General features: G+C 45.2%; 1 protein-coding gene across 10 annotated transcripts in view; it reads right to left on the reverse strand.

Moving 5' to 3' along the window:
* The window catches only part of TJAP1 (tight junction associated protein 1), a 42,828-nt gene that overhangs the window by 14,531 nt on the left and 5,281 nt on the right, over positions 1-23,016 (reverse strand). For 3 of the 10 annotated variants that reach the window (XM_054195044.1, XM_054195034.1, XM_054195036.1), the window contains 2 exons: positions 3,463-3,557; positions 1,847-1,900 (listed from right to left, as the gene is read on the reverse strand). The gene's annotated coding sequence lies outside the window, so the exon portion shown is untranslated. Of the gene's footprint in view, positions 1-1,846; positions 1,901-3,393; positions 3,413-3,435; positions 3,558-14,620; positions 14,641-23,016 lie in introns of those variants that run through there. The other 7 variants (XM_054195035.1, XM_054195037.1, XM_054195041.1 and 4 more) reach the window with 5 other exon arrangements.

Genomic DNA, 23,016 nt, shown 5'->3' on the forward strand with positions numbered 1-23,016 from the left:
CCCTAGAAGTGACCCAGCAGGAATTCAGCTCCCCTGGAGTCCCAGAGCAGGTCCCCATGCAGAGTGCTAATAGAGCAAGGAAAGGATGTGTCCACAAGCCTTGAGCAGCAGCCGCAGGAGAGGGAGCAACGTAAGAGGTAGCTGTGTCCTTCTCCGAGCCAGTGAGAGCAGAGGGCTGGCACATCCTCTCCCCCCCTCTACACACGCTCACTCACGTAGTTTGTGTGTGTCCAGATTATATATAGCAAACGAGAACAGACCTCACAGCAGCGTATTGATTAGGCTCTTTAGGAAAGGCCTTTTCCAATATGGAAACTGCAAGCCTTACAGGCAGCAGTGACAGCTGGAGCAGGAGTTATTGATCATGTGCTGTCACTGTCAGCAGGGACTATGTGGGAGGAGACTCCAGCCATTAAAGAGCCCAAATCCAGAAGTTTTTGGCTTACACTGGAACCCCAATGGAGCAGACCACAGGAGACTTGTCAGAAGGAGGTCCCATACCATTATAACTGCTCACTCTGTCAGAAAAGACAAAGACCACCCCCAAGTCACAGGTGGCATCAAATTAGGGAGCAATGCCATTGATTTTGGTACCTAAGGCCAGATTTTGCAACATGCAGCAGTACCACTAGTGGAAAGACCAGATTAGTCCCTTTATCCAAGCCATGCTGGCAGGATTCTTCCTGCTGCAGGACAAGTAGCAGTACAAGAGCAAAAAATGGGGTAGAAGGAAAGCAGCTATCTTGTACATATGGAATAATCTCCTTCCTTTCCACCACTTTGGGACTGAAGTGAAGAACAGGAAGACTTCTCCCCAGGCAGACAGGATTTTGACCACCCCATTGTACACAAGACAAGAAGTCTCTGAGATGCCAAGCAGTCTCTGCAGAGCCCAATACCAGATTTTCCCCAATGACAACACATACATCGTTCATAGTCCCTCTATATTTGGGGTAGGCACCCACTTCTCATTCCCCTTTCCCTTCCTGGATCCTAATACTCACCTCTGCAATCCTCAGCACCTGACCTGCAGCACTTCAAAGTGCAGGACCTACCTCAACTCAGATAACCCTCTCCCCTCTTCTACAGGCAGGGCCATTTGACCCCCATTCACATACCTTCAAGGCAGTCAATGGATACCACTGGGCCAGTGACCTAGCAGACTTCACTTGTTTTGTGTTCTGGCCAGTGGGGATTTACATGTTAAGCATCTAAATGGAGCCCCAAGTATTCTCTCCAATTCATATCATCTCTTGACTAGCAGCATCTTCTTGACACTTAGACCAAGTCCCCTTTGAGAACTGGCAAGTGTGAAGTGTCTGCACTAATCACAGAGTGGTTCCAAGCCACAACAGGCTTTACACTTCACAGGAACATTTGCAAGCTGTCCTCCACTCTGCTAAAAACACAAGCTCACAAAAGTTTCTCATGCCTTTCCACAGACATGAACAACTTCCTAGGACTAACCTGTAGATCTCCACCATCAGAATGCTGGAAACTCTCCCTTGCTGCAGTCATTCCCTCAAAGGTCCCATCTCCTAAAAAGGCTCAAGTAGGTGAAGAGATCTCTAATACTTTAGAAAAAAAATCACATCCAGCATATCGAATGCACATTCCACTGCATCCCCAAGCAAAACAGATGGGTCTGACTTGCTGGGAAGACATTTCTCTTCAAAGAGGAATGCTGAAATCCTGACCAGAAGCAGGTTTGTCAACACCCCACCACCAAACAGGTGATCTAGGGGACTGTCAATTCCTGTCAGGCTAAGGACAAGAGATGAGCATGCAAATATCCCAAGGCGAAATCACAATAATTTCTGTAGCCCACAAGGACCCGAGCACTTACCAGCCTGGGATCAAAGTCGAAGCCTCATGAAGCAGGGACACTCACTCAGACGCTCTGAAGAAGAGAAACAAATAGTTTAGCATCCATCGAAACAGACAGTTTGAAATCTCACCCCATAAATATGTAAGGAATAGGGAATGTTTATAACCAAGGACAATTGGATAGTCATCTAACTCCAGGTACCTGCCCCAATCCACATCAGATCTTCTGAAAGTGAATTAAATTAGCTTAGGATAGCTGGGCCACATAGCCCAGCAAGAGCTGGAAAGGCATCTGGCAAGGGCATGTCCAAGGCACTCAGGCAACTGGGACCACACAAACTCAAAATTCATGAAGCAATAGCTTCAAAGAACCTTGGTTCCAGGAAAGACTAAACAAACCTCCTGTGAAATGAGACCCTCCCATCTGATCTTCCCCGCTACTGCAGAGGGATGCTAACTGTGAAGTCTTCTGTACAAAAGCTTGGTAATGCTAACAATTACCTCACTCATCCTTTTAAGTCAGTGCTTCTCACCTACAAATGAGCTGGCATTTATCAGACTCTTGTTTGAGCCAAAATATTATGTCCTTGTGCCTACAGCTGCGATAACCCACACATCCACAGGAGAGGAAGGAAAGCTACTCCCTGACTTCCAGCAAGCAGCATGCCATGCTCTACCTTGCTGCTAACAGGCTTCTGTACAATAGCGTCCAGACAACCAGGGATACAACAAAAGTTCAAAAACAACCTTCCTCTCTGTTCAAAGCCCCGGGTACCCATCTCTACAAGAAGAGAACTGGGTTGATCTGGGAGCCAGCTGTAAAAGCATAGCTCTGTGGCCATCACTGCCACTGGCACGAGAGAGACTGCAGTGGAGTCTTCCCTTCCCTGATGCACTTCTGCTGTTGTGCTGCTTTTCCCCTGTCATTTGCAACAAGCCTGGGAGGCGGGAAGCAGCACAGGGTGTGGAGCAGTTGTAGGTACACAAGGAGAGCCAGATTGAAGGTGAATGAGCAGGCAGGCAACCAGGACCACGCAAACTCAAACTTTGCCAAAACAAACTGAAGAGGTGCCCCAGTGCTGGCCCTGCCCCAACAAGCTGTCTGGCCCCTTTCCTTACTACAATGCTATAGTCGGGTCTCAACTAGCAGAGGAAAAAACAGCTTCACAACAGCATAACTGCTCTGTGGGGCAAAGCTGTAAAGTACAGGGAGAGAAAGAGAGAGAGGGAGAATGTGCACCTTCAGGAAGAACCAGGCCAGCATAGTTTGAATCTGCTTTTCCACCAACTCCCAGGACGAGCTGGTTCAGCATCAAGGCAAAACCACCAGCCACATGGGCTGGCAGACAAGCAGAGGCTTCCAGGAACAGCTGCACCCATAGGTCCACACAAGTTTCCATTGCAGAGGTGCTCAGAACGAACATGCCAAAGGCCTCCCTGTCTCTCAGCACCCAGTTCCTCAGGCTCAAACAGGACTGTCCTGCTTCCTATCTCAGACCCAGCAACTATGCTACCTGCCATCTCATTCCCACCTACCTGGAAAAGATACCACGATTTGAAACCTACCCTCATGATCTGAGAACTTCCAGAGACAAATACCCACAGTACCTCCAGGCTACTCAAACAAGGACGCACAGATCCAAAGCAACGACGTGTCCAAACATTCCTGTCCGCTTGTCTCCTAATCAGCTTTCCCCTGTCAGCATCCAACAGCATCTGGCCAACAGCTCCTGAAACATGAGAAAGGAAACTTGGTGTCAGTCACCTATTAGCACAACACATGGAAACAGCCAGGCACGCGCAGAACAACCCACGGCCAGGTGCCAGCGGAGGAGTCGGCAGCAAACTGCTGTACCATCAGGCTACTATCTAATGTCAGGACCCTCCAGTGAAGTGAAATAAGTTCCTTGTCTTCCCCGTGTCCCAGAAAAGGAAGATCTCTTAACCACCTCTCTACTGAGCAGGATGCCTGTGCAGACCAGTAACTGACCTCTGAAAGGCAGCTGTTTTTTCTAGATGGCTCCAGGGGTCACTGCTTCCCCACCTGCATTCCTGTCCAACACCAGGAATCCAGTCTCCATCATTCTGCTCCAACCACCCTGACACAGCAACCTAATTTTGTTTTGCAGACTTCCCTGCACTGAACAGCACAGTTAAGCCCTCCTTGCCTACAATACCTGGGCATCCTTTGCTACCACAGAGAGAGCATCCCAAGGTGGCTCAATTCACCACACCCTCTGTTCAGAGACAAGCAGATAATCTCTGTAGGAATAGACAGACCTTGTGCTCCAAAGCAGAAACTGATATAGGTAATATCCAGAAATAGAAGGCGGCACTAATTCTGCTCACCACACTATTCACAAGCCTCTCTCTGAAGGAGCTTGCTGTCAAGTCCACATTCTGAATACCCTGCAGAAGTTCAGCTTTAGCCTGGAGCTACAGCAGGAGGCAGCTCTTCAGCTATTCTAATTAGCACTGTAATACAAGAGGAAACTTAACCTCCTGGTCCCTTTTATCTGCCCTTACCATCTCTCATCAGTAACATTCCTTAACATTTACAGTCCTCTTCCTAGCAGGCTACCGTCTGCAGTAGCTCCAATCCTACCGTCTTCTACCTGCTACCCGCTGTAGTTCCAATCTCATTTCTAAACTCACTGACAGTTACAGCTTCACTGGAATGGCTCACTGAGGGCTACAAGGCTTGGGCTCACACTGATCAGCATCAGCCATAGTCACCTCTTCCAGGCAAGCAGACGAGAACACACAAAGGGTCACAAGACTGCAGTGGAAACCTAACAATTTTCTTTGTTAATGCAAAAAGCTGAGGATTCCTCCACATGCTACAAAGACAAAACACACACAACCTCTTTCCTTTCCACAGTGAGGGGGTACATTGACAGTGACTTAGTGTAGCTGCACAGGTAGTACACAAGCTTGACTCTAGCCGTTTTTATGAGAGGGCATCCCTCTGTGTAAAATCCATCCTCTCCACTTGCAGAGTAGCTATGTTCTCTGTGTGATCTGAGAAGGGGAAAACATTTACCACACACCAGGAATAGATAGCACAGAACTGCTTAGACTATTCTGTGCAGGGCCCACAAGAACTAACAGCCACTTGGCATGCATGCAAAACCACAACACCACCCATTTTCTTAACATCACTTTGTTTCCAGTAACAACAAAGAAGTCCATAATATACAAAAAAAAAGGTCCAAGAAGGAACCCTTTGGACAAAAAGGGAAAGTACTGAAAGAAAAAAGTGACATCTGTAGACACTGTCTTCCTGATACATGTCAAGTCTCTTGAGGCCTGAGGTAGCTAATACTTTGCTTTGGTTCTAGGATGCAAACAGTGTCTGCCTGCTTGCTGCAGCTGAAAAGTTCTCTGCAAAGCAGCAGAGGACTTGCAGGGTTTTCCTCAACATCACCTTCTCTGACCCTATAAAACAGATAGCTTTACCAGTGCTCAGGCTCAGCAGTCTCCCCTCAACAGAAATATGGCGATTACAGAATTATAGAACTGCCAGGTTGGAAGGGACCTTTCAGATCATGGAGTCCAACCACCAACCTAACTCTGACAAAAACCATCACTAAACTGTATTTCTAAGCACTATGTCTACCCGTCTTTTAAAAACCTCCAGGGATAGTGCTTAACCCTTTCAGTGTAAAAGTTTTTCCTAATATCCAGTCTAAATCTCCCCTGGCGCAACTTGAGGCCATTTCCTCTTGTCCTATTGCCTGTTACCCGGGAGAAGAGACGGACCCCCACCTGTCTACAACCTCCTTTCATGTAGAATAGAATAGAATCATTTAGGTTGGAAAAGACCCTTGGGATCATTGAGTCCAACCATCAACTCCACTCTACAAAGTTCTCCCTTACACCATATCCCCCAACACCACATCTAAACGAGTCTTAAACACATTCAGGGATGGTGACTCCACCACCTCCCTGAGCAGCCTATTCCAATGTCTAACCACTCTTTCTGTGAAGAATTTTTTCCTAATGTCCAGCCTAAACCTACCCTGCTGCAGCTTGAACCCATTCCCTCTTGTTCTATCACTAATTACCTGTGAGAAGAGACCAGCACCAACCTCTCTACAATGTCCTTTCAAGTAGCTGTAGAGAGTGATGAGGTCTCCCCTCAGCCTCCTCTTCCTCAAACTAAACAGTCCCAGCTCCCTCAATCGCTCCTCATAAGATTTATTCTCCAGGCCCTTCACCAGCTTTGTTGCCCTCCTCTGCACTCGCTCCAGCACCTCGATTATCTCTCTCGTATTGAGGTGCCCAGAACTGGACACGAGTAGTTGCAGAGAGCAACAAGGTCTCCCCTCAGCCTCCTTTTCTCTAGGATAAACAATCCCAGCTCCCTCAGCTGTTCCTCATAAAACTTATTCTCCAGACGCCTCACCACCATTATGTCACAGAGAAAATTTCTTACTTCAGGTGTTGTGTTATCTTTCCAACCTTTTCCTTTTAAAAGCAGCATTTCTTTAAGCTTGGCTCTTTATTCCAAAAGATAAACTTGTATGACAGAGCAAACAGATTCCATAACACATTCACAGCAACATTTGTTTCTAATGCAACACTGCACAAACATTAATTGGCTATCACCAAGTCAGAGTACTCCAAACACAGTACTCACATGTAAAAAAAATTGCTGCTACTGTCCCGTGCTACATATCTGATGTGGTACCACAGCTAACCAAGACTTTTCACTCTATCTGGGCAAATCTATACTCCAAACTCATATCCAATACAGGACACTGGCACATCCTGCTTTAGCAGGCAACAATGTCTCTTCACTAGCATCATGAGAAGCAAAAGCAAGAGAGACTTATCCAGTTGCCTTCCTGTGCTTATGGATAGAAGCAACCTTACCCTCCACATATCTCAAGCCAGACTACGTAAGAAGCTGCTGCAGTAAGCCTGATCAAGACAACTGATCAGTGAGATGGATGATGCAAGAACCGCATCGAGAGGTCTTGTCCAGGACAGAAGAACCAGCTGTATGCAGTTAAAAGCAGTACCTCTAGACTGATGGTGCCAAGTACAATGAAAAAGGACTGCAAGGTTATTTATTAAAGGATGCTTTAACATTTCATTCAGAGAAGTCATCTCAATTAAAAATACATTCAGATCCATTCTGCTGCTGGCTACTTTGAGGCTCATTTTAAAATAAAAGGATGACAGCTCCCAATGCAGAAACTTGCATCTCAGTTCTGCTTGTACATTAATGCCCACGATTCAGATGTGAGTAATAGCATTTAGTGACTCTTGGATTAAAATCGAGTTTCAGGAGGATTATTGCTCATTCCTGCTTTTCCATACCAATTAACCTCGACTGTTAGGCAGAAACCTCTGTTCCCTGCATGGGAACAATTCCAAGAGCTATCAAGAAAAAGGGATCAGGCTAGCTGTTGAACAACAGGCCATGTAACATGCCCTACTTAACACCTAACATATTTCCAAGGAAAATGAAATCCCTAGACTCTACAGTCTTACATAGTTCTTGTCGAATGTAAATACCACCGGACATATCATGTGTCTGTCATACCCACTACAACCTGTGGAAGCCTCTTAAAAGTAATCAGAATTGCACTTTCCTTACAGTCCCGCTCCCGTCTTCCACAATACAAAGATCTCAGTCCCTCTAATTCAGTTGCACTCTATATCCTTAAGTATGTATTTTATTATCTGCTCTCTTTGCTGTGTGAAGAGTAGCTCAGCTTCCCTAACCCTTTCATAAAAGCCAGGACAGATCAGCACTGCCCAGGAAATGCTAACACGTAACTGGAATAGAACGCAACAGCTGATTAACATCTGAACAGGAACAGGACAGGAAGCAAAGGACCCGAATCCAATCCCCAGAAGGAATGTTAATGGAGAATAAAAATACCCAGGGGAGATTTTGACCGGGAAATCAATGCTATCTTTCTAATGCATATAAAACCATAGAACCACCTTTAACGGCTACATCTGAAATTGCACAAGAATCACCTCGACAAAAGGTCATTTGCCAAGTTATCTTAAGCACTGACAGCTACATCAGGGACTAGTGGCAGCTTCTCATGCAGAAACGCTGACACACCAGAAGCCTGTTTAGTTTGTTCAGTGATTCCATTAGCTTGATCTCTTTAGTTTGTTCAGTGATCCTTTCAACTCTCACGAGGTGGTTAAGGTTGCAAACTTCCAGAGCCTTTGTGCCTTGAGTTTCATGTCCTTCTCCACTTCTTACCTGTGTTTTTTTAAGATCTTCCATGGGAAGGCTTTTGGAACATGTTTCTCAGACATTTAAAGAGATGTATACCAGGCCGTTAGAAAACAACGCGTGAAGATTAGGAGAACTCTCAAAAGTTCCTGAAAATAACTGTCTGGGCCCTGCTAGAAAAAGCAAATCTTGATACTCTAACAACAGGTTTCTGTCCAAAAGCTGGCAGATAACAGGAGGCAAATTTGGGAACCACGGCCTTAAACTTTCTCAAACACAAGCTAGGGAATGGCTACAGCAAGCAAACATTTGAAGAGAAGTGAAAGAGAGAGCGGGTGAACATTTCTGTAGAAAATCAACATGTAGGAATTCCTTTCTGACCTCTGTCAGCTCCTGTGCTGTGTAGGAGGTGAAGAAAAGGAAAAAAAAATAAAATCATGCATTAGCTTCCCAGAGCATAAAATCAAAAGGCATTTAATTAGGACAAGCTAGGAAAAGCTTAAATTCTTCAAACGCTGAGAAGTGGACTCTCAGCTCCTGTAAGTATTCCCTAAGTCTCACACAACCCCCAGCAATTAGTATCAGCAGTCCTCTTGTTTCAGCCTTTGGTTTCAGAAGTTCTGGGAAAACCACAGTCTCCAGGTCCTCAGTGCCAGGGACTGAATGTCACTGAGCCATCCTTCCAGCAGAGAATACAGCAACACTAGAGAATGTTCCATTACTGCAACCTATATACTTGCCTCAATATGCTCTCCCAAACATCCCCTCTATGAGTTGCAGTGATGCACAGATGGCTAACACACTATGCAGTATCTACATAGCCAGACAATGGAGCAGAGCACATTATTTGCATTATTTACAGAGGACAGATGGACAAGTTATTGCAGTGACCCAGCCCACAGAGCATCTGCAACATTGAGGAGGTGCTAAATCCAGCCTTGATGCTTGCAGGTGCTGGTAAAAGCAGATTTCAAGAACTGAAACGGCTGTTTAAAGCAGCCAGCTTTATTCTGAAATGCTACCACTACAGCCACACTTGTGGAGTAATTCACATGCCAGTTTTGTTCCCACAGAGCCTTTACCCGCAAGCAGAAAACACAAGATGTATTGACTACAGTTATCCTTTTCAACAAGGAAGAGAACTGGCCTCTGCAGTACTTATAGAGTAACTTCTTCCTTGGCTATGAGTTTTGCATGTGAGGAAGTCACCATATGTAGGGAAGCGCACACTGGGGAGAGACAGTGACTGGGAAACAGCATCAAAATTGGGTGAAATTTCTCTCAAGCTCTGCCTAGCTGTAAAAAAGTCCAGCTCAAACCTGCTCAACCATCTGAACCTTTTGAAACATTAAACATTTGCACAGGTTTTGAGATGCAGCTTTTGCTGCATACACAGCATGCTAACCAGGTCTGCAGTCTGAAGAGGAACCTTAACATAACATTCCAGAGTCTCACACCTGTATTAGACAAGAAAAAGCCTGATTTATAAGGAGGAGTAATCTACTTTAATCAAACGCTATGGCTAAGAATGACCAAGTTGTACAAAGACTTGCAATGATCAGGTTTTGCCCATCCTCCACCAACATGCACCACAACAGGCTCTTTCATTCCATGATCACATGGCTGCAGCCAAACACGACATGCTGCTCAGCAAGTAATAAAAAGGATCAGCTTTTTCCCCAAGGTCTAGTCTACATATACACTGTACTAAATTAAATTGACTTAGAAAATAATGTAAAGCGGTATAACCCTCCTGGGTAAGCGTTCTTAATTCAGTTTAAGAGCACTTTGCATTGAATCAACTAAAGTTAAATAGATAGATACAAGACACAAACTAAATTAAGGATGCCTACACAAGAATGCTGCACTAATATCATCACAGCTGTTTCTAATCTGATTAAGTTAAATCAGTACAACTTCCCTGCAATGGCAAAATCCTTACCAATACTGAAGTTAACCCTTTTTTCCCCCCCCTTTTCTGCTTCTAAAGAAGGTTTTGCTGGTTTTTGTGTTTGATTTTTTTTTCTTCCAAAAAAACCCAGAGTGGTGCATCTCTTTTCAAATCAATATCAGCTAACCACACTACACAAGGTATATTAAGGTATTACAGGTACTGACATTTGTATGACTTGAAAGTCTCACTACTCCTATGCCAACTAAACACCATAATAATGCTCACACCGGCATGGCATAACATTTTCTCTACTCTCCCCAAGCAAGAGGGGAAGGGTGATCATAAATATTTGCAGTGTACCCTGCTTTCTGCACACCCACTCAGCTTTTGCTTGCTGATGTCCAACATACCTGGAGCAAGTCAGACACCAGGAAGGCAATGTTGCCCACTCTCTCATTCCTAAGGGTATGGCTCACCAACAGCTTATCTGAGCTAACTGGAGTGTGGAGTTAGAGCACGTTATCTAACTGCCCCCAGGCATGGTCTTACTACTGCCCCTCTTCCACCAAAATATGAAGTTCTCTTGCTAACTGTGGGGTAAATACATAGACAAAACAAGACTGAGGTCAAAGACCTAATGTGCTACAAATCCACTCTCTAAAACCTCTCATCTTCCAGTTCTCACAGCATTTTATCCTTGAAACATCGCTGTCAAAATTAAATTCCAGCAACTCCAAAATTACTGTGGGTTTTTTTTTCCCCCCATTCCTCATTCGAAACTACCTGAACTGTTCCTCCTGAGTATCAAGACCTAATTTATTTTAATTCTTTTGGTACTCTCATCTCTACCTGCTTCTTCAATCGTGTCTCTTTGAGCTCATTCAAACCTTCCTTACATCTACTCCAGCAATGCAACCATCACCCCCTCATCACCGCCACCTTCTACTGCTGTACATGAGCTACCATTATACAGAACTAACTTCCTCTCCAGTGCAACGAGGCTTTCATGTTCAGTACAGAAAGGCGATAGCAAGAATACTCTGAGTCCCTTGCAGAGAACTAAATCCCTCACTGGCCTTCAGAAACTAAATTGTGCCACAACTCTGAACATCGCAGCAAGTTGTGACTTCTGCTGAATACCAGGAGCAGCTGCTAAATCAACCAGAGTTGTAAGTTCATTTAATTTCTTGTAATTTTTTTTTTTTGGAAAGAGCTATTTTGAAGCCCTGATCACATGGCAACATGGACTGTAGGTACACACAAGAGTTCAGTTGCTAAGGGAACCACACTTCCACATTTTCTATACTACAAGATTTAAATTTCAACTCTCAAAGGGCTGCAGGCAAATTTTCGCAATAAACTGTTTGGTCTTGAGTCTCAGATTCACACTGGGAGCTTCTAGCAATTACAAGGTTATGTGGCCCCACACCAACCCTAGGATTCATGCTCACCATACATACATGCAATGAGGAAGGCAGGAACAATTTCCATTCCCTAAGTAAAGAAACTCAGGCACTAGGACAAAAAACAGCTCAGCGCACTGGTTTTTGCATGACATTCCATGTAAAAGAAAAATAGCCTCAGCTGTTGTAAGAAAGGAATTGTAGGAAAATTCAGCAAGACACAGCCTTAGGAGAGATGTGGGATAGAAAGGAGAAGGAAAATGTGCATGAGCTAAACACCTACCTGACAGCAATTGGGTTGAATAGCCTGCAATTCTTTATAAGTACAAATAAAGCAGCAACCCTCATCCAGTAGTAGGAGAACAATATTTGTACTATACTCAATTCTCTCTGCTGCTAGGATTTAATCTCAGAAAGAATTGTTTTGGTTTAATTAGCTTTTCCCTAGCAGATGGTCAGATGTGAGAGGCAGAGAATGGTACAGGCTTAACTGTTGGGTGATTGTGCAGCTGCATCTGTAGCTGAACAGCTAAACATGTCCAGGAGTCCAGCTGTAGTTTGCACGACAAAGTCCATCTCTGCCATTAGCCAAATGTCAGCTTCCTCTTTCTCCAGATTATTTATCAGAGGCAGTACCCAAAGGCAGGCAAACAACTAACATGCAGTCTCACCACCATCCCCTTTTCTTAGGCAAAACCCTCAGACCTTAATCAACTGAAAGTCCCTCTTTCTTTGGTGACAGAAGCACATTCAGAAGTATTGCCATGGAAACTTGAGCCATCCTCTGTGCTATTCATCAGAGAGGATCTTCTAGCACAGAAATATTTTATGATCTCTACAGTACTGAATACAGACAGCAGACAGTATAATGAAGTAAAATTACAGACTCTGGCATTGTGTGAGGATAGCAGTGGGCCATTCTTCAACCAAGCCACCTGATCCTCACTTCACCTACAATGAGCAACAGCTCGTTATAAGCTGGCAGGGACAGGCAGCATAGCACTAAGAGAAACAGAATTGGTGTCAGAGGAATACACCTGTCCAGCCAAAGGGAGAAAAAGGGAGAAAGGGGTTCACAGCCTTTTCCCAAAGCTGATCGTATCCTGCCACCTTCCCTTCCCAGAGGTTGTGATGTTGCTACTGACTGCTTTGCAAAGTAGGATTCCTACCTGGCACAGACGCCTCCCACTTAACCCAACTCACAGCCATCGCCTACTCTGAAGACCACATCAAGTATTCCCCATCAACTTCCATTCAGCCTCTGCACCCAGGCGTGATATGGAGTGTTAGAGCACCCACACCTACACACTGGCAGTAGTCGTCTCAACAGGCCACAAAGGCAGAACAAGGAAAAGGAGACCGCTTTCAAAAACATGCTTTGGGCCTAGCAGATTCAGAGCCTGAGCCAAGGGCAGGAACAGGCACAAAACTTGTCTCAACTCTGTAAACAATAGAGCAGCATGGCTCCTGAAGCAGAATGTAACCCTGGAGCATCTTCTCTCTTTTTTGTGGTGTGGCCCTGTAGTTAATCTGCCTCAGTTTGCCTCATTTGTTTTTTTGGGTTTTTTTTGTCAGGGTTTTTTTAAGCTTTTTTTTTTATGATTCTTTTAGTCTTCAGCACCACTGAACTGCTGAGAGATTTTATTCTGAGAGTTCAGTCATAGAAATACAACACGGTTTAATCCAGCTTAGGAAAAACAAACAGATCCACCCACCCATCTTTTGTTGGTGACCTGTATAAAGCACGCAACTGGCTATGGCTCTTTTCTCCCCAATCACTTGGGCTCCAGTCAGTCCTTTTAACAGCAGGATCCTAACTAAAGCAGAGGGGACCCACACCTCCACCCCTGCCCCACAGGCTGTACATGAGGAGGCCGCCTGTAACCAGCAGTCACAGGCTGCACCGCCTGTCTTTCTGTATATGCTGTATCGTATCTCCTAGATTCACCTTCCTCCCTTGGCCGGGGGGGGGATAACCACAGATGTCCCCCCTGAGACCAAGCAGGGTTGTTTCAGCTCTTCCCTCAGACACAACCCCTCTTCAGGGCAGAATCAGAGCTCTCATCAACCATCTCCTTCCACTTTTGTCATCATTGATGTTGTTCTTCAGCTGGAGCTAATAATGAGCATAAACTGTCCCAAGGGGCAACTGCAGCCCAGAACTTTAGTTTTATCACAAGGTCAGCTTGTCCAGACTAGCACTACATACCCTGCCCGGCATTGCTCTTGTAAAACTGAAATGCTTAAGTCTTTACTGCCGTTATCCTTTGGGATAGCGTAAGCCCATTAATTATTCTGAGGTTAAGGAGAAACATCTCCCTTTCAGCAGTGAAGACAAGCTCTTAATTCCACAGGGCTCCTCCCTGTAGACCCCTGTGTAAGAAAGCTCTATGCAGCTTTTCAAAGAGCAAGCTGTGAATGAGAGACAGTTGAGCTGAAAGTGAAGACATCTATCCTCAAAGGGGCTCTAATTGAGAGCAGAGGGTGATTGTCCCCAGATATCCTAAAGAAAGCAAGCCATCATGCTCCAGGTACCTTTTTTATTTTTTTTTTGGTGAAGTATCAGACTAATCCAGTCAAAGAGCTAGCAGCTCACTGCTCATCTAAGGGCAAAGACCATGAACACATACCAGTGTATTGCCAGGCAGATGTTACAAAGATAAGATGTTTGTCCAGTGCTGACAGCAAGCTGTTCGCTCACGCCTTCAGCTTCATGCAGCTGCACGAGCTCTGCACTACAGAGTCCGTGACTCTAGACTAAGGAATGTCTCAACTGGAGAAACATCACATCTGCTGCTGACTCAAGGTGCCCCAAGATCAGACCCATTCCCAATTTTACTGTCCAGCTGTAGCCTTGCTTTCTGCTCCCTGCCCCACCAGGGGGAGATCTAGCTACTTGGTGAGGGTTATTGCTCTTGCCAGAAGAGTACATCTCCCAGGCAGAGGTGTTTGGGACTGGACACCGAAGCACTGAGATCTGGATTCCTACACACAGTCCTGAAGGTCAGCAGGGAAGCCAAAACAAGTAACTAGTCACTTTGTCTCCAAAAACTCACTGACATGGAAGAAAAAGGCCAAGAATCAGCCCTCCTTCCTTCTTAGCCAATGTCACATCTGTTTCATTCTGACTCCCTTCCTGACAATCCGAAAGTGACAGCAGCAATATTAAATCCTAAACAAGACCTCCATTTTTGCAGCTGTAGCCTGTATCGCATGACAAAGCTGAAACGCCCAAAGATTATACACACTCTATCAATAACATTCCGCATAGCCCATTTTTAGACTTACTTATATTTTGCTACATCTCATGCTGCCACAGGGCATACCATTCAGTTTGGCACTGCAGAACAGAAGAAGGAAAAAGAAGATTCAGATAACACACTTTCTCAAACACCCAAGACCTAAAAGCCAGGCATGGAGTCAGTGGCAACTAGTTTGAAATAAAATGCACGGTTTACATGAAATCAAGAGAGAAGGGAGCCCAATGTGAGTAATTTCCAACCATTTCACAAGTGTAAGAGGCTTTTGCAACAAGTAACATCCCCCTAATCATCTATCATTGTCATCCTGCTTTGAAAAGTGATACATCCCTCTCAGGAGAGGGTGGCATGGACCAGTCTGGTAACAGTAGCTCTGCAGCGACTGACACAGAGACTCTGGCAACAGCTAAAAAGCAGAAACTATGCTGTAAGTCCAGAGCACTTCTGAGACCCAATTCTTTCATGCCTGCTACTGTCTAAGGATGGCAGTAGGGAGGTCTTCTGCAGAAGACTAACTTTAATGTGGAAATGACTGGCAGCCACAGAACTTGGGCAACTAGAAATTGCAAGCCACAAAAATCAAAGCAAACTGGGTAATGAAGTGAACAGCCAAGGGCTTACCCACGACACAGAAGATGCTCTGCTGTTCTTTCCACAAGCGTTGCCCATGGGTTGACAATACTGACACTGCCAAAATGGATCACGTTTCCCTGTGCCAGGCAAATGAAAGACTTACATAAGAGCACAAGGATGGCTTGGATGATAGGGGCATAGAAAACTAGTGACCGTTTCTCACAGACATCATGTCAAGGATCCCAAAACAATGCACCTACATCCTGATCTGCCATCCCTCACCAAGCTTCCAGTCCTCATCTCTTGAGGCTCCAGACAGAGAAAACTTTTCCAGAAGCTGGAGCAGTTCAGCTGCAGCACATTGTGTAAGAGCATTTACCCACCAACTCGAGGAAGGAATCCTGTCCAGGTTAAATCCCAGAGCCATCTCCAGGCAGACATCTCATGCACCATTTGTACTGAGCAGAGCTTGATGGCTCGAGCCACTCAATCACCTACTGATTGCCAAGAGCACACAGGCTGCAGGGGGGACGAGCCAACCTTAATTGGCCTTATCAGTGTAAATTAAACCCTACAACACACCCAAGCAAACAGCCAGTTCCTTTGGAGGAGCAGGCATGAGTTATTTTGCTGCAGCTATAAAGGAAACATTGCTGCTAGGACATGCCCCTGGAGTGACTGTGCCGCTCAGCTCTCCCGCTGCATTCCTGGGGTTGTTTAGCATGGACTCAGCTCCAGCCACAAGCAAGAAGTCTGAACCCTGAATGCCATCTGCAAACACAGCCAGACTCCACCTCTTGCATGCCTGCAGGCCACCAGGTGTGGCCAGGAATGGCACAAGCTACAAGCTAAACACACCTTTGATGTGGAGCTGAAAGCATGTAGCCAGGGGGCATGAACAGCACGCCGCCTGCCGCCGTGCTGACTCCCAGTGAAGGAATGTGGCTGCAACCACAGGCCAAGGAAGGCAAACACATTGCATTCCTCACCAGGCAGGGAAGGAAAACAAGCAGCAAGCCCACACACCCACCATGCTGACACCCGCCACGCTCCCCACACATGCCAGCCCTGCCACTGCCAGGACCCCAACAACAGCTTCAGCCTCAAACTCATCTGTAGGAGAGTCCCTGATTTCTCCAGTCAACTTCTCAAACCACAGGGCAAGAGAAACAGAGCAAGGCAGGAGCAGGCGTATTATCAACTGGGCACACAAGCCATGGAGAGGAGAAGAGTCGCCACCAGGGATGGGAAGTAACAATGTTCTAGGGCAGGAACAGAGAGATTTGTGCAGTAGCCTGGAAAGGCAATTTCCCCATTTTTTCCTATAAGTCAAGGGGCAAACATAACACTGAGCCTTGTTGAGCTAAGGGGGCAGACCCGAATAGGAAGCTGACTTTGGGCATCAAGGGTGCTTAGAAGGATCCAGGTCTTTTTCCAGCCCCTGGGAAACTGCTCTACCTTAAGTTGAGCAGCTTTTCTGAGATGCAGGTACTTCCTCATTACCCAAAAATCCTTTTGTAAACACTGTCCCCACTACTCACAGAAACAGTTCTGATCTTTATTGTACATCATTCTCCCCCCTATGGCACTGACATGGTCACTTACATGATCAAGACAAGAGACACTCAATGTACAACAACCTAAGACATCAGATAACCTCTTGTCTTGGGACCTCACTATTTTAGAGTCACAAGTAGACCCTATGTTCTAGTCAGAAAAAACACTACTCCTCCTTCATGTGGCACTGCTGCAAATCCCAAAGCTTTACAAAGAATTCATGGTTCCCAAGCACAAAGTTACTCTAATGGGAAAAAGATGAGGATGCATCAGGAGGTGAAGCTGTCAGCAGCATTCGCAAGTCCACAAAAGGAAGGCTGTATTTTGAGTCCCGTGTTCTGAATCACGGAATCACGGAATCTTCAGAGTTGGAAGGGACCTCTAGAGATCATCTAGTCCAACTCCCCTGCTAGAGCAGGGTTGCCTAGAGCACATCCCTCAGGGCTGCATCCAGGCGGGTCTTGAAAATCTCCAGAGAAGGGGACTCCACAACCTCCCTGGGCAGCCTGTTCCAGTGCTCTGTCACCCTCACTGTAAAGAAGTTTTTCCGTGTATTTGAACGGAACTTCCTATGTTCTAGCTTGTGCCCATTGCCCCTTGTCCTGTCGCTGGGAACCATTGAAAAGAGCCTGGCTCCGTCCTCCTTAAACCCACCCTTTAGATACTTGTAAACATTAATCAGGTCCCCCCTCAACCTTCTCTTCTCCAGGCTAAAGAGTCCCAGCTCTTTCAGCCTTTCCTCATAAGGGAGGTGCTCCAGTCCCATAATCATCTTGGTTGCTCTACGCTGGACTCGCTCCAGTAGTTCCCTGTCCCTCTTGAACTGGGGAGCCCAAAACTGGACACAGTACTCCAGTTGTGGCCTCACCAGTGCAGAGTAGAGGGGGAGAATGACCTCCCTCGACCTACTGGCCACAGTCTTCCCTATGCAGCCCAGGATGCCATTGGCCTTCTTGGCGACAAGGGCACACTGCTGGCTCATGGATAATTTGCTGTCTACCAGGACCCCCAGGTCCTTCTCCTCAGAGCTGCTTCCCAGCATGGAATCTGCACTTACTTTGTGTAATACAATTACACATCAACCCACTCCTAAAAACCCATTGCCCAGTGCTAAGGGCCAGCTGTGAGACTTAATAGCCAGTGTTCTCTCAGTGCTAAGCAAGAAAGCCAATGCTGTAATGAGCACTGTAGCAAGAATATATCTTGCTTGAATCTCCCCCAATATTCTGAAGGCTGCCAAAAAGAGCTTCTATCTGCTGTGCTTCACAGAGTAGGTTCTGAACTTCAGCAAAGCACAGGGATGTCAGAAAGGGGCAGGATTTCATAAGACAAAAATGACAAAACCTATTTAACACAAGTAGATATGGCTGAATATATATTCCCTTCTAATTTCCAAGAAGCACAGAACACACACATGGAGGGAGCCCTGAGCTGTCACTCCACGTAACAGTGTCAGCAAATTCAAAGAATACCAATGAAGGGTGAACCTGGAAGGGGAAAGGTCAACGTAGCCACAAGCTCCAGAAACATGTCGATGCATCCAGCAAGCTGCCAGAGCAGGAACGGTTTATAAGGCCGTGGCCCAGCTGCTCCACACCCAACATGTGCATTTCAAGGCCCTCACTGCGGAGAATGGTCTGGTATTAGGTAACAAGAACAGACCAGATGAAGTCCAGTAGTCTTTCCCATGCCCACTAAAATTCAAGGCCTCAAGCTACCTATTCCCTTCCAAGCCAGTAAGGTAGGCTGCTACAGTAGCTCCAGTACTTGGAAGAAAGAGGCATGAAAGGCCAGATTTACCAATAGATTTATATCCAAAGATATAAATAGAAGCCTGGCAGGATTTACAAAAGCACCCAAGCAGATTAGGTGTCTAAATCACCACATGCAGGAGAAAGGGCTTCTCCACTTCTAACCACTCCATACCTCTCCAACCCCAGCCACCACAAGAAAACCCAGTTCAGAGAGGACGGAAGCCCCTGCTGCTCTGCAGGTTGCTAAGGGCCATCCCTGTGCAATCCACTTCAATGGTGATGGCACCCAAATTCCCACAAGTCTCAACAGTGCAACCTGCAATGGCTGCATCTCTCACAGAATGTAGGTCTGCCTGTTTCCCAGAATAGGAGCTGCCTCTTCAGCCTCTCCTCTTCCCTTCCCCCACTAAATCTTTATTTTTCATAGACTTAATACTGTTTCAAGGTACAACCCTCATCCTGCCACCGGTGGGCGGGTGAGTGGGGGAAAGGGGCCCTTTATAATTGTAGTGTTGCAATCTGCCAGCCCGGCCAGGCGGCCTGTTCCCGCCTGCACTGTATTAAATACCTTATAACTGATTACACCCCCATGGGGCATGATTAGCAGTCTTCAGAGAACAAAGTCTACTTTCATAAGAATAAGAACAGACACGTACTGCTAACCTACTACACAGCTGGGCAGGTGAGGAAACAGGGAAAAAAGGAGGGGGGGGATGGGGGGAGTTAACTGTAACTGCTAACTCTATTCTTTCCTTCCCTCCCCTATCCCAGCATCTCTGAGTTGATATTTCCACTGCCCTGAATTGTTCCCTTCAGACATACCCCAGAAGATTCAGGTAACGCAAGCTCATAAACAAACTGCTGCTTGTGGAAGTCGGGCAAAGTCCTAACCTGGAGAGGTAAGGCATTGAGGCAAGCAGATTGAGCTTTGCTCTGGGTGACAGAATTCCTTCACACCAGTTCCCAGGAAAAGGGAAGGGTGAATTCCAACAGCAGCATCAAAAACAAGAAGGAGGGAAAGCTCGAAATATGATCACATACCCACGCCCCTCTCTAACCTCTGTATATATCTGGAAAGTCTATATAAGTAAGAGCAAAGCATCTAATTCAATCTAGAGGTTAAAAGCTCTCCAGAATCAGGTGATTTTTTTTTCTTGTGGGAGAGAGGAGGCAGCAAACAGGAGGAAAGCCCTCTCCATCTGAAACAGATAATAGGGATCCCCAAACATACACAGTCCATATGCAATGCCGCAACAAAGAACCAGCCTGATGGAAACTTAGCCAATCTGACATGAAATGACCTACAACTCATTAGCAGGTGCCTTCCAAATCTCAAATGCCCACACAAACAGCCACAAACATTATTTGGTGCTATCTGGCCTCCATCTCAGCAAAGCATGAAGAATCAAACAGACTGTACAGCCTTTCACCAAAAGGAATACGAAAAATGGAGGCAACTCTAGGCTCAAACAAGCCTAGGATGAGCCCTTCTCCCTACTCTCCTCAAACCTATGACAGAGAAGAGCAGAGCACGAAGCTCCAGGAAGATGGTCTTATTTCAGACAGATGCCTGTGCAGCAGCTTCAACAAAAGAGTAAGAACGCTTCTAACTGTGTCATTTTGGAAACAGATCTCCTGCTTTACCCAGAGCCCACTGGCTTTGCCCATGGTCCCATTGATGCTTGTGGTAAAATTCTGGAAGCACTTGTGTTCAGCTGATGCATCTAGAAGGGGATATCTTGCTGACACATTCCACCCATATTCTTACCCAACCCACCCAAGAAAGGATTCACTGATGGAGACACCAACCCAGCTAAAAATGTTCTACTTGAATCTGCTTTACTCAGCAGCTGATCCTTCAGCTAGCGCACAGGAGGTATCTGAACTGTACTGTCTAGTCTCATTTGTACAGCAAAGCCTGCATATTCTCTTTATTACAGAAAGACCTGAAGGGACCAACTGACTTTAGGCTCTGGTGTACTCAGCATTGATATAAAAGCAGCAATACATTTACAGTTATCAAACAGATCATGTTTACAGGGTTTGGACAAATGGGAGGTTTCACCATAAACACAAGTTAGTCATTAGAAGCTCCTGGAGGTAATTTAAATTATTGCAGTCAGCACGAAAATAGTTTTACTTTGGGAGTTGAAGTTGTAAAGCTGTAATAAATCCAAGCAACACACTAAACTTTTTATAAAAGCTGAAAATTAGTTGTGAAGCCCCAGACGGCCTTGTATATAATTTGATTCTGCTACCATGGGTTAGCAAAAGAGAAACCACTCTTCACACTGTAAAAAAAAAAAAAAAAAAGACCCAAAAATTCAATCATCTTTCAGCTCCTAGGAGACAGAAGTAGTCTGCTTACATTTTGTGTGTGTGTATATATATATGTGAAATATATAGAAATAATAAATATATGAAATTTTTTAAAAAACCCACACAACTAACAATGAATTTTTCAATCCCCCACCATGCTGGGCAACTATCAGTCAGGCATCCGAGCTCAAATTGAAGCACTGCAATCCAATGCTCTCCCCTGGCCACTGTACCCTCACAGCTACCCTGCACCCTTTCCCAGAGTAAATTGCCTTCCACCTCAGAGAAGCATTCCTGCTATTCTGATACCAGTATTCACCACCAAGGCAAGAGACCCTAATTTAGCCCCGCACGGGCCTTCTGCAAACTGCTAATCCCCAATACGCAGCTGTTTTTCAAATGTACGGGCATGAGCAAACCATAAACGATTTATGGCGCGTGGCAGGAAGACTCCTGGCTCCCTGCGTAGGCGGGGTTTTGGGACAAGATCATGCTTGGACTAATGTTTATATTGCAAGTTGTCAGTCGGGTAGTAAATCATCTCTGGAGCTGCATAGTAATACAGCTCTCCCCACCCAGCCAGAGCCTTGATGACACTGAATCCTGTTATAGCCATTTCAGATACACCTGGGGACCTATTTACAAAGGCATCATCTAATCAAGGAAAAATGGATACACTTATAAGTAGACTCTACAGAAAATCTGCAGCCCAGCAAGGGTGATTTGCTTTCAGGAATCAATCCAAGCTGGTACGAGAAGCTTCCCAAAAATGACACTCCATACTAGCCCTAGAAGAAATTGGATTCAGCGCCTACACAGACATCTACTAACAGAGTGCATCGCTAGCAAAATGCGGTTACCTGAGAAAATTCTTCTAAGCAAAGTTTTCATTTCCTAGTATTTACATAAACATAGTGCAAGCAACGCTTAGAAATTCAATTCTATAAATTCAAGAAATATATTTCACATACATTAGTGCACAAGATGCTTTCTGGTCAGAAAAATGAAACCTCTTAAAGGTAGGATGTGAACTTGAAGTCCATTCTCAAGAAAGTTTACTTAACTCCAATTTAAAACAAATATCCTGTCATTTTCCATTATTTTCTTTTACCCCGACTTGAAAGGGCTGTGCACACAATACACTGGGTACAGATCTCCCACAGGTAAAAGGGAAGGGGGAAGAGTTCTCAATAAGGAAAAATTATAAATAAAAACAGAAAACAGAACAGTAGAATTAACTGCAATCACTTTTTGATTGTGTGAGATAGACCAGATTTCAAGTCATCTCTCTAGAATATTTTTAACCTTCCCATTGGGCAGCAGCAGAGTCCTCACTAATGAACAGCAAAGCTGCAGGATAACATCTGATTTAGGAGACAGTGAAGCAAGGCATCTTTGGGACTTGTACAGAGCTTGTGCAGCAAGACATTCCCAGGTCTAAACGCAGTTACCCTGAGTGGCATATGCTAAAATAATGGTCAAAAACCTTACTGCCACAGTGATTATCTAATTATCTAGTTATTTTACTTATATTCTCTTGAAACAAATGGTATAAAGTAAAACTTGCCTAAGGCTTTTTATGAGCCTAAGCATAGTTTTTCTAACTATTGGGAAATTATCCCATCTGTCCCTTTTGATTTCAGAACCATTCATGCATGACTGTTACATTAATGCAGCTGGACAACTGAGATTTTAAACACAAGATAAGAAAATCCAGTTATGACTCCTACAACATTGCCAAAGCTAGCTTTATCACAGAGCCAAAATACAAATATAGAACTCAATCAAAGACACAGTAGTCACTGTGGGACTCTAAGTTCTGAATTTGATGACCCCTAGAAATCAGAAATTTAAACCCATTCTCTCTCGCCACTAGCAGCAGGTCAGATCCTCTGTGCCTAAAAACCAGCCTAACCCTTGCAGGAAACCTTACTTTCCAGTCTTGACTTGTTTCACTTTCTCAGCATCACAAAACTTCTGTGAAGGTCAATAACCCTTTCCTTGCAGTCTTTACACCTGTCACAAAAGGGTTACATTATGCCCTAGAATAAAAACACGTGTTGTTCACAGAACAGCTCATAGGGAGGGTATCCATACAGGGATATCAAGGTTTGCATGACCTGCTGCTAGCTCTGAAAATCCCTCCACACACCCTTTCCTGCAGGAGTTCCCCTTGCATTTAGGCAGACATTACAAACACCTTTTTACACATATCTCCATA

This window comes from Rissa tridactyla, chromosome 3 (assembly GCF_028500815.1).
Source record: "Rissa tridactyla isolate bRisTri1 chromosome 3, bRisTri1.patW.cur.20221130, whole genome shotgun sequence".
Lineage (NCBI taxonomy): Eukaryota > Metazoa > Chordata > Aves > Charadriiformes > Laridae > Rissa > Rissa tridactyla.